The sequence below is a fragment of the Thermobia domestica genome, chromosome 11 (assembly GCF_964235325.1).
Source record: "Thermobia domestica chromosome 11, izTheDome1.hap1.1, whole genome shotgun sequence".
NCBI classification, from domain to species: Eukaryota; Metazoa; Arthropoda; class Insecta; order Zygentoma; family Lepismatidae; genus Thermobia; species Thermobia domestica.
In genome coordinates this window covers 207,689,867-207,702,055 of record NC_137464.1, presented here as the reverse complement: position 1 = coordinate 207,702,055, position 12,189 = coordinate 207,689,867, and the positions used below count along the sequence as shown (strand labels likewise).

Genomic DNA, 12,189 nt, shown 5'->3' with positions numbered 1-12,189 from the left:
CTAAGGTTAATAAATCCGAAATATAGTTGGTAGGCTGTTGAAGTTTCACGTTACTGCCCTTACTCCTGCGTATCACATGATGACATTTGCCTGTGTGTATGGATAAGCCTCTTTGGCTAAGAAAATGTTTATTACAATGAACACATTGCACATCATTTGAAATGTTTGATGTATCCATATTAAGGTTATAAGTTATTAAAACTGTTTTGTTTTACTCATTGTTATTGTTGAAATTTTCAAACATACATTTTTAACGAATATTAACTGATAAAATAGCACTTTTCGTTCTTCTGCTGCACTAGATTTCATTGTTAAAGTTTACAGAATTTTAACGCTCATTAGGCCTATTTTTTTATTCCTTTATAATAAGATAACCTCAAAACCAATTTTAATACGGATTTCGCCACTTTCACCTCGGAGACATAATACACACCCATATATGACTCAAACTCATCAATCGAAAATAATTCCTCATTTTAGGACAGAAACCACACAGAGAACACTTTTGCATTGCACACCGGTGTCAACAATAGGATACACAAGTCACCTAGTGGCTTTCCGTTTTCAGCTGTTTAGAAACGCGAAAATAAATGCCGATTTTCAAAATGGCTCGAAATCGAAAGCAGATAAGTGAGTCGTGATAACGGTTTCTCATGTAAAATAATATTGTCTAGGGCGCTCTTGTTCCACATTTCGATTATCTTTTATCTATTCGAAGATATCCCATAATTACTGTAAAAATTAGCGGTATTTTAATTTCGCCGGGATGAAGACTCTTAAATATTGATAAATTCTCTTCATTATGTTCGTACAGCTACTTTATTAATTTATATATATTTTTAATACTAGGAATCATGTAACAGTGAAACTATCACTAGTAGCAGAGACAAGTTGCAAATCTCTTGCTGTAAGCACGAATTGCAAGTCGCTTAATTAGAAAACGTGTAAGCACACCGCAAGCTGGATTCCTGTAACGAAGTTACATGGAGACAACCTTCCATTCAGTGTTTCATTCAAGATTGAGGCAAGTGTTTTACAAGTCAAGTCAAGTCAATAGCCAGTGATGCTATGACGCTCTGCGAAGGGTCTAAAGCAGCGTTTCCCAACCGGTGTGCGCGAGGAAATCGAAACAAAATTATTAATTCTATTACAAGCAAATTGCAGGACATTGAGTCTCACATTATATTTATGAGAAAAAATGTATATCTGTGTTTCACATTACTATGAACCTCTATTATGAATTTACAATTTTAAGTTTCATACTCTGTTAATATTCTGTACAGTTTTAATGTTAGAAAAGTATTTATTATCATTGTTATCACCATTATTGCTTCTTAATTGTTGCAGATTATTTCGTAACTTGAAATTTTAAAATATCATTGAATCCTTTCGACAAAGCAAACATGGATACAAATGATCTATATTTGTGTTTTAAAAGTACAAAAGATTTGTTTCTTTGTTATTTAATGATCTTCCTTCTTAATGAAAGTTTGGATACAGTTTTCGAAAATGAAAGCTTATTTTTAAAAACCTTAGTGCTATACTTCATTGTAATTGTTTTATATTTTTAAATTAGAATGAAAAATAAGCATAATGATTTACCACGGAGGAAAACAAGTGATCAAGCTTGCTTCTCTGTGAAAAGGATATCAGTAATCACAGAACAAAATTACCACGGTATTTTATATTTACAAATAATAATAATAATAATAATAATAATAATAATAATAATAATAATAATAATAATAATAATAATAATATCTACATGTGCCGCGAGAATTCAAGTTACACCTGTAGTGTGCCGCAAGTTGAAAAAGGTTGGGAAACGCTGGTCTAAAGCATCGCTTGCAAGTACAACAAAAGACTGATTTTATGCAAGCATGCGTTTCAAGTTTAAGCGTAGGAAGCCAAAAGCCAAGTACGCGCCAACTGGGATGTTTGGTACTTGAAACTTGAATGAATCAATGTTGCCTCGAGACACGAGACATTTCGCGTCTCGCAAAGGAGACAAGACTTGTAATGTTCCTCGTTCCGTAAGGAATATAATTTCCAGCAGAGATGGGAAAATTCGAGAGCCTGGCTTTGAAGCACAATAATCAAGCCTAAGTGTGAGCATGTGTTCTTTAAATGGATTGCAAGTGAGAGCAGTGATGAAAATTTTCCGGAAAATTTTGAAACGGAAAATTTTCTGGAAAATTTTCCCGGAAAATTTTCCGATTCATAAAAACATACTCCACTTATTCCTACATCGTTGTTTAGTCGAGATGTGAGATGGAAAATTTTCTTCTATATTTTTCCGGAAAATTTTCCGTTCTTAACAATTATCAGTGATCAAGTAACAATTCGTCAGTATTCATAAAATTGATTGAATTCATATATAAAAACGTTAAAAAGCGAAAGATCATTGAAAGAATCTGAAAATTTTCATGGCTCAGACAATTTTCAGTACGATGTAAGAACTAGTGGAACAATTTTCCATGAATCGAAAAATTGTTTGTCCTGTACAATGAAAATTTTCCGGAAAATTTTCCGATTCATAAAAACACTCCACTTATTCCTACATCGTTGTCTAGTTAAGATGTGTGGAAAATTTTCTTCTATATTTTTCCGGAAAATTTTCCCTTCTTAACAAATATCAGTAATTAAGAAACAATTCGTCAGTATTCATAAAATTGATTGAATTCATATATAGAAATGTTAGAAAGTGAAAGATCGTTTTAAAAAATCTGAAACTTTTCATGGCTCTCACAATTTTCAGTACTATGTAAGAACAAGTGAAATAATTTTTCATGAATCGAAAAATTGTCTGTCCTGTACAGTGATTAAAATTTTCCGGAAAATTTTGAAACGGAAAATTTTCCGATTCGTAAAAGAATAGTCCACTTATTCCTACATCGTTGATGTGAGGTGAAAAATGTTCTTCTATAGAGAGAAAAACTGTGGTAAAAGTTTATTTCCCAACTTGAAATACAAAATTTTCCGGTTCCCGAAAGCTAATTGTAAAAATTATAATTTGTTACTGACTAACTTTCCTCTACCGAAATTCAATTTTGTAGCTCTATGTGCAGTTAAATATAGTGGAAAATTTTCCACCTAACATCACTATCCATAATATCCAAATTTGTCAAGTCTATGAAAAGTGTTTACCACTTGTTTCTACATCGTGATGAAAATTTTCCGATCTATGAAAATTCCTCTCACTTGTTTCTACAGAGCAATAAAACTTTCCGATTCAGAAAACAGTTGTTCTACTTCTTGCTTCGAAATGATGAAAACTTTCCGACTCATAAAAAATTCTTCAATTTTTCCATATAAGGCAGGAAATATTTCGATTCATGAACAATTGTTTAACTTGTTCCTACATAGTACTGAAAATTGTCTGAGCCATGAAAATTTTCAGATTCTTTAAACGATCTTTCAGTTTTTAACATTTCTATACATGAATTCAATCAATTTCATGATTGCTGAGGAATTGTTACTTGATTACTGATATTTTTTAAAAACGGAAAATTTTCCGGAAAAACATAGCGAAAAATTTTCCGAAATGGAAAATTTTCCGCGGAAAATTTTCCGCCTCACATCACTAAGTGAGAGCGAACCCCATTGAAGTTAGTAAATAAGAGACCCACGGAGGATGATGAAACCTACCCCTTAGCAAGCGTGATCCTAATGAGGGAAATGCGCGGGAGATAGGACGTAGCACAATCCTAGATGAGAAATAGCAAACCCGAGGTTGAAGGAGTACGAGTTTAAGCTTGGATCTCAATGAGTTCAGTCAGCGCGTGACGAGTCAATCCCGGTTACAATGTGGCCATTTCTGTGCTTCCTAGCACTCAAATTACTCTCACGTTCTTCTTTGGTTCTCGCAAGTCTTATCGGTACAACGATAACGTGTATTTTCTTTCGTCTATTTTATTTAATATTCAAAGCAAAAGTGCTTTAATGGATGTACTAGCTATACATTAGAAGAAGAAAAAGAAAATTGATATAGTTCAAGGACGTTGTAAAACAGAAAATCTGCCTCTACATCAAAATCGTGAAGCCATAAGTCACAGTTTCGTCACCCCCTACTCTGCCCGCTCCGCCCAATAAGATCGCAATGTTTCGAGCCAACATTCACGGAGGAAACGAGAATAGCCAATCAAACGTGTCGATGTTCGGTTGTTTTCTCTGCTTCATTGAGTTAATAGGATGGGCAGATCCTCTATTTTATATCATCCTTGATATAAGTAATGTCATGAATAATGTTGATTTGGTAATATTTTATTTTTGTGTCGCTAGATATGAATGTTTGTTCGTCGTTAGGTCAGTGATCCTGTTACTGAGGTAACCGTTCTGTTGCTATGTACTTGTTTATATGTAATTAATAATATATAATTCAACAAGACGTCCTATAATATTGACATATATTGAGTTACTGTGATGCAATTAATGCTTATTTTGAAATATATTAAGTTTTAAATAATCAAAACTGGTGTGTATTCATTGAATAATCAGCGTAATAAGTAACAACAGTTTTATATATGAGTTATACTACGAGATCTTAAAGAAATCGAACTGAAGTGTTCGTTACACCAGTATAAGTACACGTATATAAATACCAATTTGCATCTCTAGCTTAGAGATATTAAAACAATAAAGTGACTTGAGTTGCTGAAAATAAGTCATTTGTGGTTTCTTAGAGCAATAAACTCTACCGTGTTGTTAGTAGAGTCGATCCGTTAACAACTTAATGGGTAGCGCTGATTTTAATGATGGCTATTTTTAATCCATATCCCATACATGTGGCCAATAGCCGCGTTCGTTAAAGGAGCCAATCAGTTAAGATCTTAAAGGGTAACGATAATTTTGGCATGGCAATCCATATCCCATACACATATTTCGCGCGATCCTCTCTACTGTCTTTACCAAAGTTTATTATTATTGATTTCTATACAAATTAGTCTTTGAAGTACATCTTTTAAAAAAACTTTGTACAATTTGGCTACTGATGAATTAGATAATTACTAGCACGGTAGACAATTGAATGAATTTCTGGTGATAGCGTAAAGTCAAGTTTGCAGAGAAAAATTAGGTCGACTCATCCATGATCGAGTGTGAGAATTGTTGTTTGACGAATGAGTTTTGGAGTTAAGCTCTCTCTTTTGAGCAAGATTTTATAGTAAAAGAAAGATTTACTGTTAGGATCAAGTGGTCTACTTTCACACTTCCTACACTGGCAAGACGTGCTGCGGCGGTTCGATGTAAGTTTTTGACCGGCGCCACTAAATGCACCCGGCTCGTAGTTTCTCAAACGTGGACAAATTGTCCCCGTACACATTGTGCACTGTCAAGTTGTGTCCCTGAACCTTCATTCGCAAATTGCGATGTAACTTCTATTCTCTAAGGAATTGGGGTACGTCTATTACGCAGACAGCCCGAGATTCCTAGATGAGTGCCTACCAGTTAACCTATTGGTTGATGTGGTCCTAATAACGAGTAAGGTCTTTTCATGCTCTGCAGGTATGTTACGCGAGCGTTAAGGGAAGCTCACCTCCCGCCCATACTTGCCGTTACTTAAATTCCTGGAATAAGCTCACACAAGCTACGGAATCTCACGGTATGACCACATCCCGGCAGAGTTCAACCCAATCCGTTTGCCTCAGGCATCCTCGAGGGGGCTTGTACAATCCCCGGCCTCTCTACCTCTCGATGTTCTTGAAAACTCTGCGTGAGGAATCACACTCACTCCATTTTTTTTTTTTTTTTTTTTTTGTTTAGCTCAGTGAGAATTATAAGTTGGTATAAGTTTGCCTCCGGATATTTATTTTAGAGTATTTTTACTTTTTCGTTAAACACTAACAATATTCCAGAATTTATTATTATTGATTGGGCTAGAATGCTCTATTCTATGCATGTATATAAAGCAGATTATTATTACTTCCGTTTTCTTTGGAAAGAAACAGGATTAAAAATAAACCTAATAAAGTTAAAATGAGTCAATCAGTTTAACAATGTTTGTAGACAGCTTAATAAATTTTTTGACGATAAAGTCAACACATTTTCATCTTTTGTGGAAAAGCAAACAAAAAAAAAAGCAGGAAACACTGTTCTTTATAAGCAGAACATCCTCTGTGGAAACAGCAAAATTATGGAAATTATTCTTTTGAAGCATTAAATGGGATTTGAAGACGAAACGGGGTAGCTATTTGTTTTTTTAAAATTGATCTTTTAACGTGATGTTTCGTCACATGGCAAAAGACTGCTGTTGGCCTTTTTTGTTTGTTTGTTTTTGTTTTACTATATTTCAGTTGAGAGAATTTATTTAAGCTAAATTGCAAAAATATACAATCTGGTCTTGCTAATGAAATTTGTTCTTTAAATTACAATACCACTTTACTTTATCTCAATGAACAAAATAAAGTGCCTTTTTTGTCTTCACGTTTGTTAGTAAAAAAATGCTACAGACTAACTACCCCCCAAACTGAGTATGCAGACCTCAAATTTTCCCCGATCTTTGCACTTATAGTTCTCTTATATTGAACATTAGCCCATAAAAACAGAACAAAATAAAGCTCGCACTATTGTTAAGACTCTCAAGCAGACATAGATTATTCATATTCTAATAGATTATCCAAATTCTAATAAATTATTCACATTAAAATTCTAGATTATTCACATTCTAATAAATTATTCACATTCACATTCTAATAAATTATTCCCATTCTCATTCTAATAGATTATTCACATTCTCATTCTAATAGATTATTCACATTCACATTCTAATAGATTATTCACATTCACATTCTAATAGATTATTCACATTCACATTCTAATAGATTATTCACATTCACATTCTAATAGATTATTCACAATCACATTTTAATAGATTATTCACATTCACATTCTAATAGATTATTCACATTCTCATTCTAATAGATTATTCACATTCACATTCTAATAGATTATTCACATTCACATTCTAATAGATTATTCACAATCACATTCTAATAGATTATTCACAATCACATTTTAATAGATTATTCATATTCTAATAAATTATTCAGATTCACATTCTAATAGATTATTCAGGATGTAATAAATTATTCACAGATATAGATCATTCACATTCTAATTATACAGATAAAATATTCTTGATAACCTTCAATTATTAAAACAACTAATATTTACTAATATCTTCTATTAATAACAATGTAAAAATAGGTATGTTTTAATTACTATTTTTAAAATGTAAATATATTAGGACATAAAACATTTTTTAGAAAATCACAAATTTGCTTTCAAAGGATTAAAGAGTAGGGTGACAACGTATCCTCATCCGCAAAAAAAAGTTCGCATATACTGTAACTTCCACATTTTCATTAATAACTCGCTTTTCTGACTATATTATCGCTTCTTTGTGCTTTCCTTAACAAAGCAGTGTAATAATGCATAATTATTTATTATTTTAGAGAAAAAATAAAGCAAAATAAGAAAATAATAAGCAAAAAACCTTTAATCTTATGAAACCTTAGTGTGTCAAATAATTACACGAAGAATATCCCGTGGGAAAAAAGAGGGAAAATGACACAGGTATTAGGAAACACTTACTAACATGTGAAGCTATTGAACAGAAACATGAACTGAAGAGTCAACTACGTATTTCTGCGTTTAATATGCAATTCACACTTCATGCACAGTTCCAATATGCAAAATCAGTCAATATCTTCAGTTGAAATTACTGATATAGGGAGAAAATTACTATTTAAAATTTCAGGTGTGAACGTGCGCTTGGAGCGATATATGAGCATTATTACAGCATATTCTTTCATGAATTGTCTCGGTGGTCAAGCGTGTTTAGTAGTGTTCTTGAAAGTCTAACATCGTAGGGCGGCAGTTCGAATCTGCCTCCCGGCAGTTTTGATTTTTTTCAACATATGGAAACATTTCTTTAAATATAAAGTTCTGCTTTGAAGTGCTTGAAAAAAAAATCAGATGAACTATCACGTTTCAAAGCCTGTTACATTTGTTCACCCTGTCATCATTTATATACGAAGACGCTAAAATGAGGAACGTTAACATTTTTATAATGGGAACAACTTTCTGATTTGAATACCAACCTTAAATCACACGTCCAAAATGAAAATTATTCATGTTCTGATACCTATTGTAATATACAGGTGTGTATATATAGAGAAAGAAAGAGAGAGAGAGAAAGTATGTGAGAGAGATAGAAAACAATATATGCTGTAATTTTAATTACAACGTAAAAAGTTATTGCAATTCATAATCTGGACTTTTACAAAGCGATTTGAACGCTTGAAGCGACTTAATATTCATAAAGCATCTTTTTCTTGAAGTGTCGCAAATAGTCCGATGCTTTGTAATATGTGCCAAAGAAATAAATGCATGTTTTTAACAGGATAGTATCGTCTACCTTTTGCTTCAATTGATGGTATAAAATAATGTTGAGTTGATTTTAACATCCCTTTCAGCATCGAGGCTATATGAGACGTTTACCTACTGATTAGCGTGAAATCCGAACCACATGAGCTCACACCGGGAATCGAACCGGGTCTCTTACGTCAAAGGTGCGTATGCTAACCGCTTAGCTACGAAGGAACTCGGTATGAAACTAGAATAGCACACATTACCCCATATTATTTCACCGAAAGATTTCTGTTTTATGATCAGTTAAAATAGTATTTCTGGACACCGTAGCGAAAAATGTATTTGCTTTTTCAAGTAGTGTACGAAAAATACAAAGAATAAACAGTAGAAACGAAACCAAGAAATGAATTCAAAGTAAAGTGCTTTGCCTCTCTCGAATAAATCACTCAATGTATTACAAGTGCACATCTCGTGCATTTCCAGTAGAATTATTAAAACGCGCTGGCTTTATAACTTGGCTGTGTGGTCTAGTGGCTAGCATGTGTGTCTGTGGTGTACAGGGTATCGGGTTTGATTCCCGGTGGGAGAACTTTTGGAATTTTAAATGTTCTCGACGTGTCTGTGTTTGTGGCTCTATCATTCAAGGTTACTGTAAAACGTGTATAACCGAGTAGGAAATATACAGAAAGTACTGATAAGGGGAAAGTAGACTTTGGTAAGTGAACTTCGGGGCCGCCTTTCGCGACGTAAATTAAGAAGAAAATAAGTGGGTTTAGCGAGGCGCTTGAAATTACAGTAATGATTGACGGTTCGGTTCCCAGTCCGGTTTTCTTTCAATATAAAGATATTTTATTTTTTCTAAATACAACGTTACATTTTTAACATTTGAATTGGTTATAAAAACAAAATCAGATAAACTGTCAGCTTTCAAACCTCTGTCACTCTTATTCACCATCTGTTTGTATACGAAGATGACGCTATGGAAATGCTAGCACCACCAAAGTTCAAATAGATTTCTAAGTTAATATCAAATTGAAAACACACGCCCAAAATGAGAATATATGTTTCTGCTTTATATGTATAGTTCAATTATACCAAACAAAATCCGCTATCCCCATTCCCTTTGGCGGTAGGGGTAACTTTAAAATTTTAAAGTGGGACCCCCATTTCTTATTGGACATTTCGATTCTCCAGAAAAAAGTGACTGATTTCACCCAGAATTGAAAACAATTCCTTCACGGATGGCACTTTAATCGATACGGGAAAATGAGGGGTAGCAAAACGTTATGAAAATGTTTTTTGTCAGATCCGTGTTCTGTGGTCATACAGTTAGCATACTGGACGGCACAGTCAGAGATCCTGATTTCAATTCCTAGTAACCCTAGGGGAACACCAAATGAGTACATAACAAGTAGTGACTATTTTCATGAATATATGCATCATATAAAAATCGCTTAAAGTTTGATACTAAGATATTATTATTATTATTATTGTTATTATTATGTTACATATTACTTGAGCTTATAATTAGGAAGACCTAGGCGCAGATGGGAGGACAATATTAAGATGGATCTCGCAGAAATAGGAATACAAAGTAGAAACTGGATCCAGTTAGCTAAGGATAGAAGTCAGTGGAGAGCTTTTGTGAATGCGGCATTGAACCTCCGGGTTCCATAGGCCATAGAATTAGTTAGTTAGTTAGGAGGGTAAGTGTGTCTAAAGTCAGCCGTCTCCAGTAGTCAGCCATTTTTCAGTAAAAAGCATATTAAATAAACATACAGTAGCTTGTTATCAAACAAATAATCAACAACAACTTAAATCAGAGCTCCAGTATTCAACCTCATTTGTTCTGGCCTGGTGTGACTCCTCGTGGCAGAAAAGAAAAATTATCATTTGAGGTCTGCTGATGCAAGTGAGCAAAGTGCGCATTTTGTTAATAAAAAAATAAGGAAGAAGCTTTACTTCAAAGTTAAGTTAAAATTATATTATTGTAAAATAGTACGAGTTATTGCTTTCTTCTATGCATGAATGTATCGTAGCTTATCAAAAATTCTTGGTTTATGATACAAACCAAGATATTGCGTAGAAATAAGGGGGGCTGACTACAAGTTGCATTTTTGATAACGTTTTCCGGTAGTCAGTCATTAGGGGCTGACTACTGGAAATGACTCTTCACTTCAATTTCCAATGGTCAGCCCCCCATTACTTTCAACGGACGACTACTGGATACATATACTCCAGTAGTCATCCACTTATCATTCATTCAATTTAAATGACACATGACATACAACTAAGACACTTAACTAATACGTAGAAGACTTTTCTAACGATTTAATGAAAAAGTAACTGTTATGATGTCACTAATTGCATCATACAAGTATAATACAGTTATAAAGTACGGGACAAAATTAAACGATCGAAAATGCCATTAAAACTTATGACGATGTTGGTCGTTTATTTTTGTCCCGTACTTTAATATCAGTCTGGTATTGTAACCATTTCAATTCTTGTATTTTTCTAGAACTGAGGGAAAAAAGGTTAAGGATTTATGGCTGGTCTGAATTATTTCTCTAAAATTTAAAAAGGACAGGTAATGAGTATTTATTTTACCCTAAGCATACGCCCTACATAAGCTTTGGGGGCCCGGGCCCCCCGGCCCTAGCAGGATCGACGCCCTTGACCCTGATCATAGCTTAGTCTTTTAATCTAAGGTAGCTATGAGGAAGTAAGGGTTATCCATATCTAATTGATTTATTTTTTTAAATTACTCCGCACAATGTCGCGTTTCTGCACGTTTTTAATTCCAAGGCTGCAATTGCTCTTCAACTATTATTATTATTATTATTATTATTATTATTATTATTATTATTATTATTATTATTATCTGTTCTTATCTGCTCTGTTCCTAGAGTTGCCTGATTGCCGAAACAATACAGAATAATCATAAATATTTACATTCTAACTCACTATGAGCGTGAGGAAAATATGTCTAACAGTTTAAGAACGCGTGATTTAGCGTTTCTTTCAACTAGTCCAAAGACATCTACTGGAATAGACTCAGTGTCAGATGTTTTTGCAATCAGGTGCGTTGAGGATACTCTATCCAAAGAGTCTTCTTATTCTACACTAATGAACACATATAAGGCTATTGTTCTGTCCGAAGAGGATCGATCTGCTATCAGTAGATACTTGCTAGTGAAATGCTCTATATCTTAGTCCTGGAACATACCAAATTTTAGCAATTGGCCGTCTAGAGCCTACAAATATATGTTCGATATCAGAAATAGACGTTACGTCTGACTCAAACCAGGAAAACAACATATCCGTTATGGCATCTTGTACTGAAGCGACGCAAGGTGAAAGGTCTGCTTCTGTTTCTACAGTCAGTAGAGCCAGAAATAACTCCATATGATCTCAGAAGAAATTCAAAGAAAACCTTCGTAAAATACTTCCATATCATCTGGCTTTGATTAGCATCTTTTCTGGCTAGCTCCAATCAAAAACAAAACTACCAAACATGTGCCCAGAGAAAAAGTTCAAAGTACAGTATCCTCCCAAACATGGAGAAATTATCAGATGGTAAAGAATGAAAAGAAAAGAAAACTAGAAGAGGAATGTCTAAAATGAAAAAGGGAGAGAATATAAAAGAAAGGAAAAATTTTAAGTCAAACAAAAAGAAAAGGACTGTCAAGCCAAGTAGCACTAGTAGTTAAAAAGACGAGACGCAAGAAGTTGTTGAAATGCCGTCTAAGGCCTGAAGAAGAATTCATAAGTGATATTGAGAACGATACACTTAAATATATTGGGTGTCACTTTTGT

At 33.8% G+C, this 12,189-nt stretch overlaps 1 protein-coding gene across 1 annotated transcript in view; it reads left to right on the top strand.

Annotated features, from left to right (window-relative positions):
* LOC145663733 (uncharacterized) overlaps positions 1 to 12,189 on the top strand; it is an 896,365-nt gene that overhangs the window by 208,887 nt on the left and 675,289 nt on the right. The gene's annotated exons all lie outside the window — the stretch shown is intronic.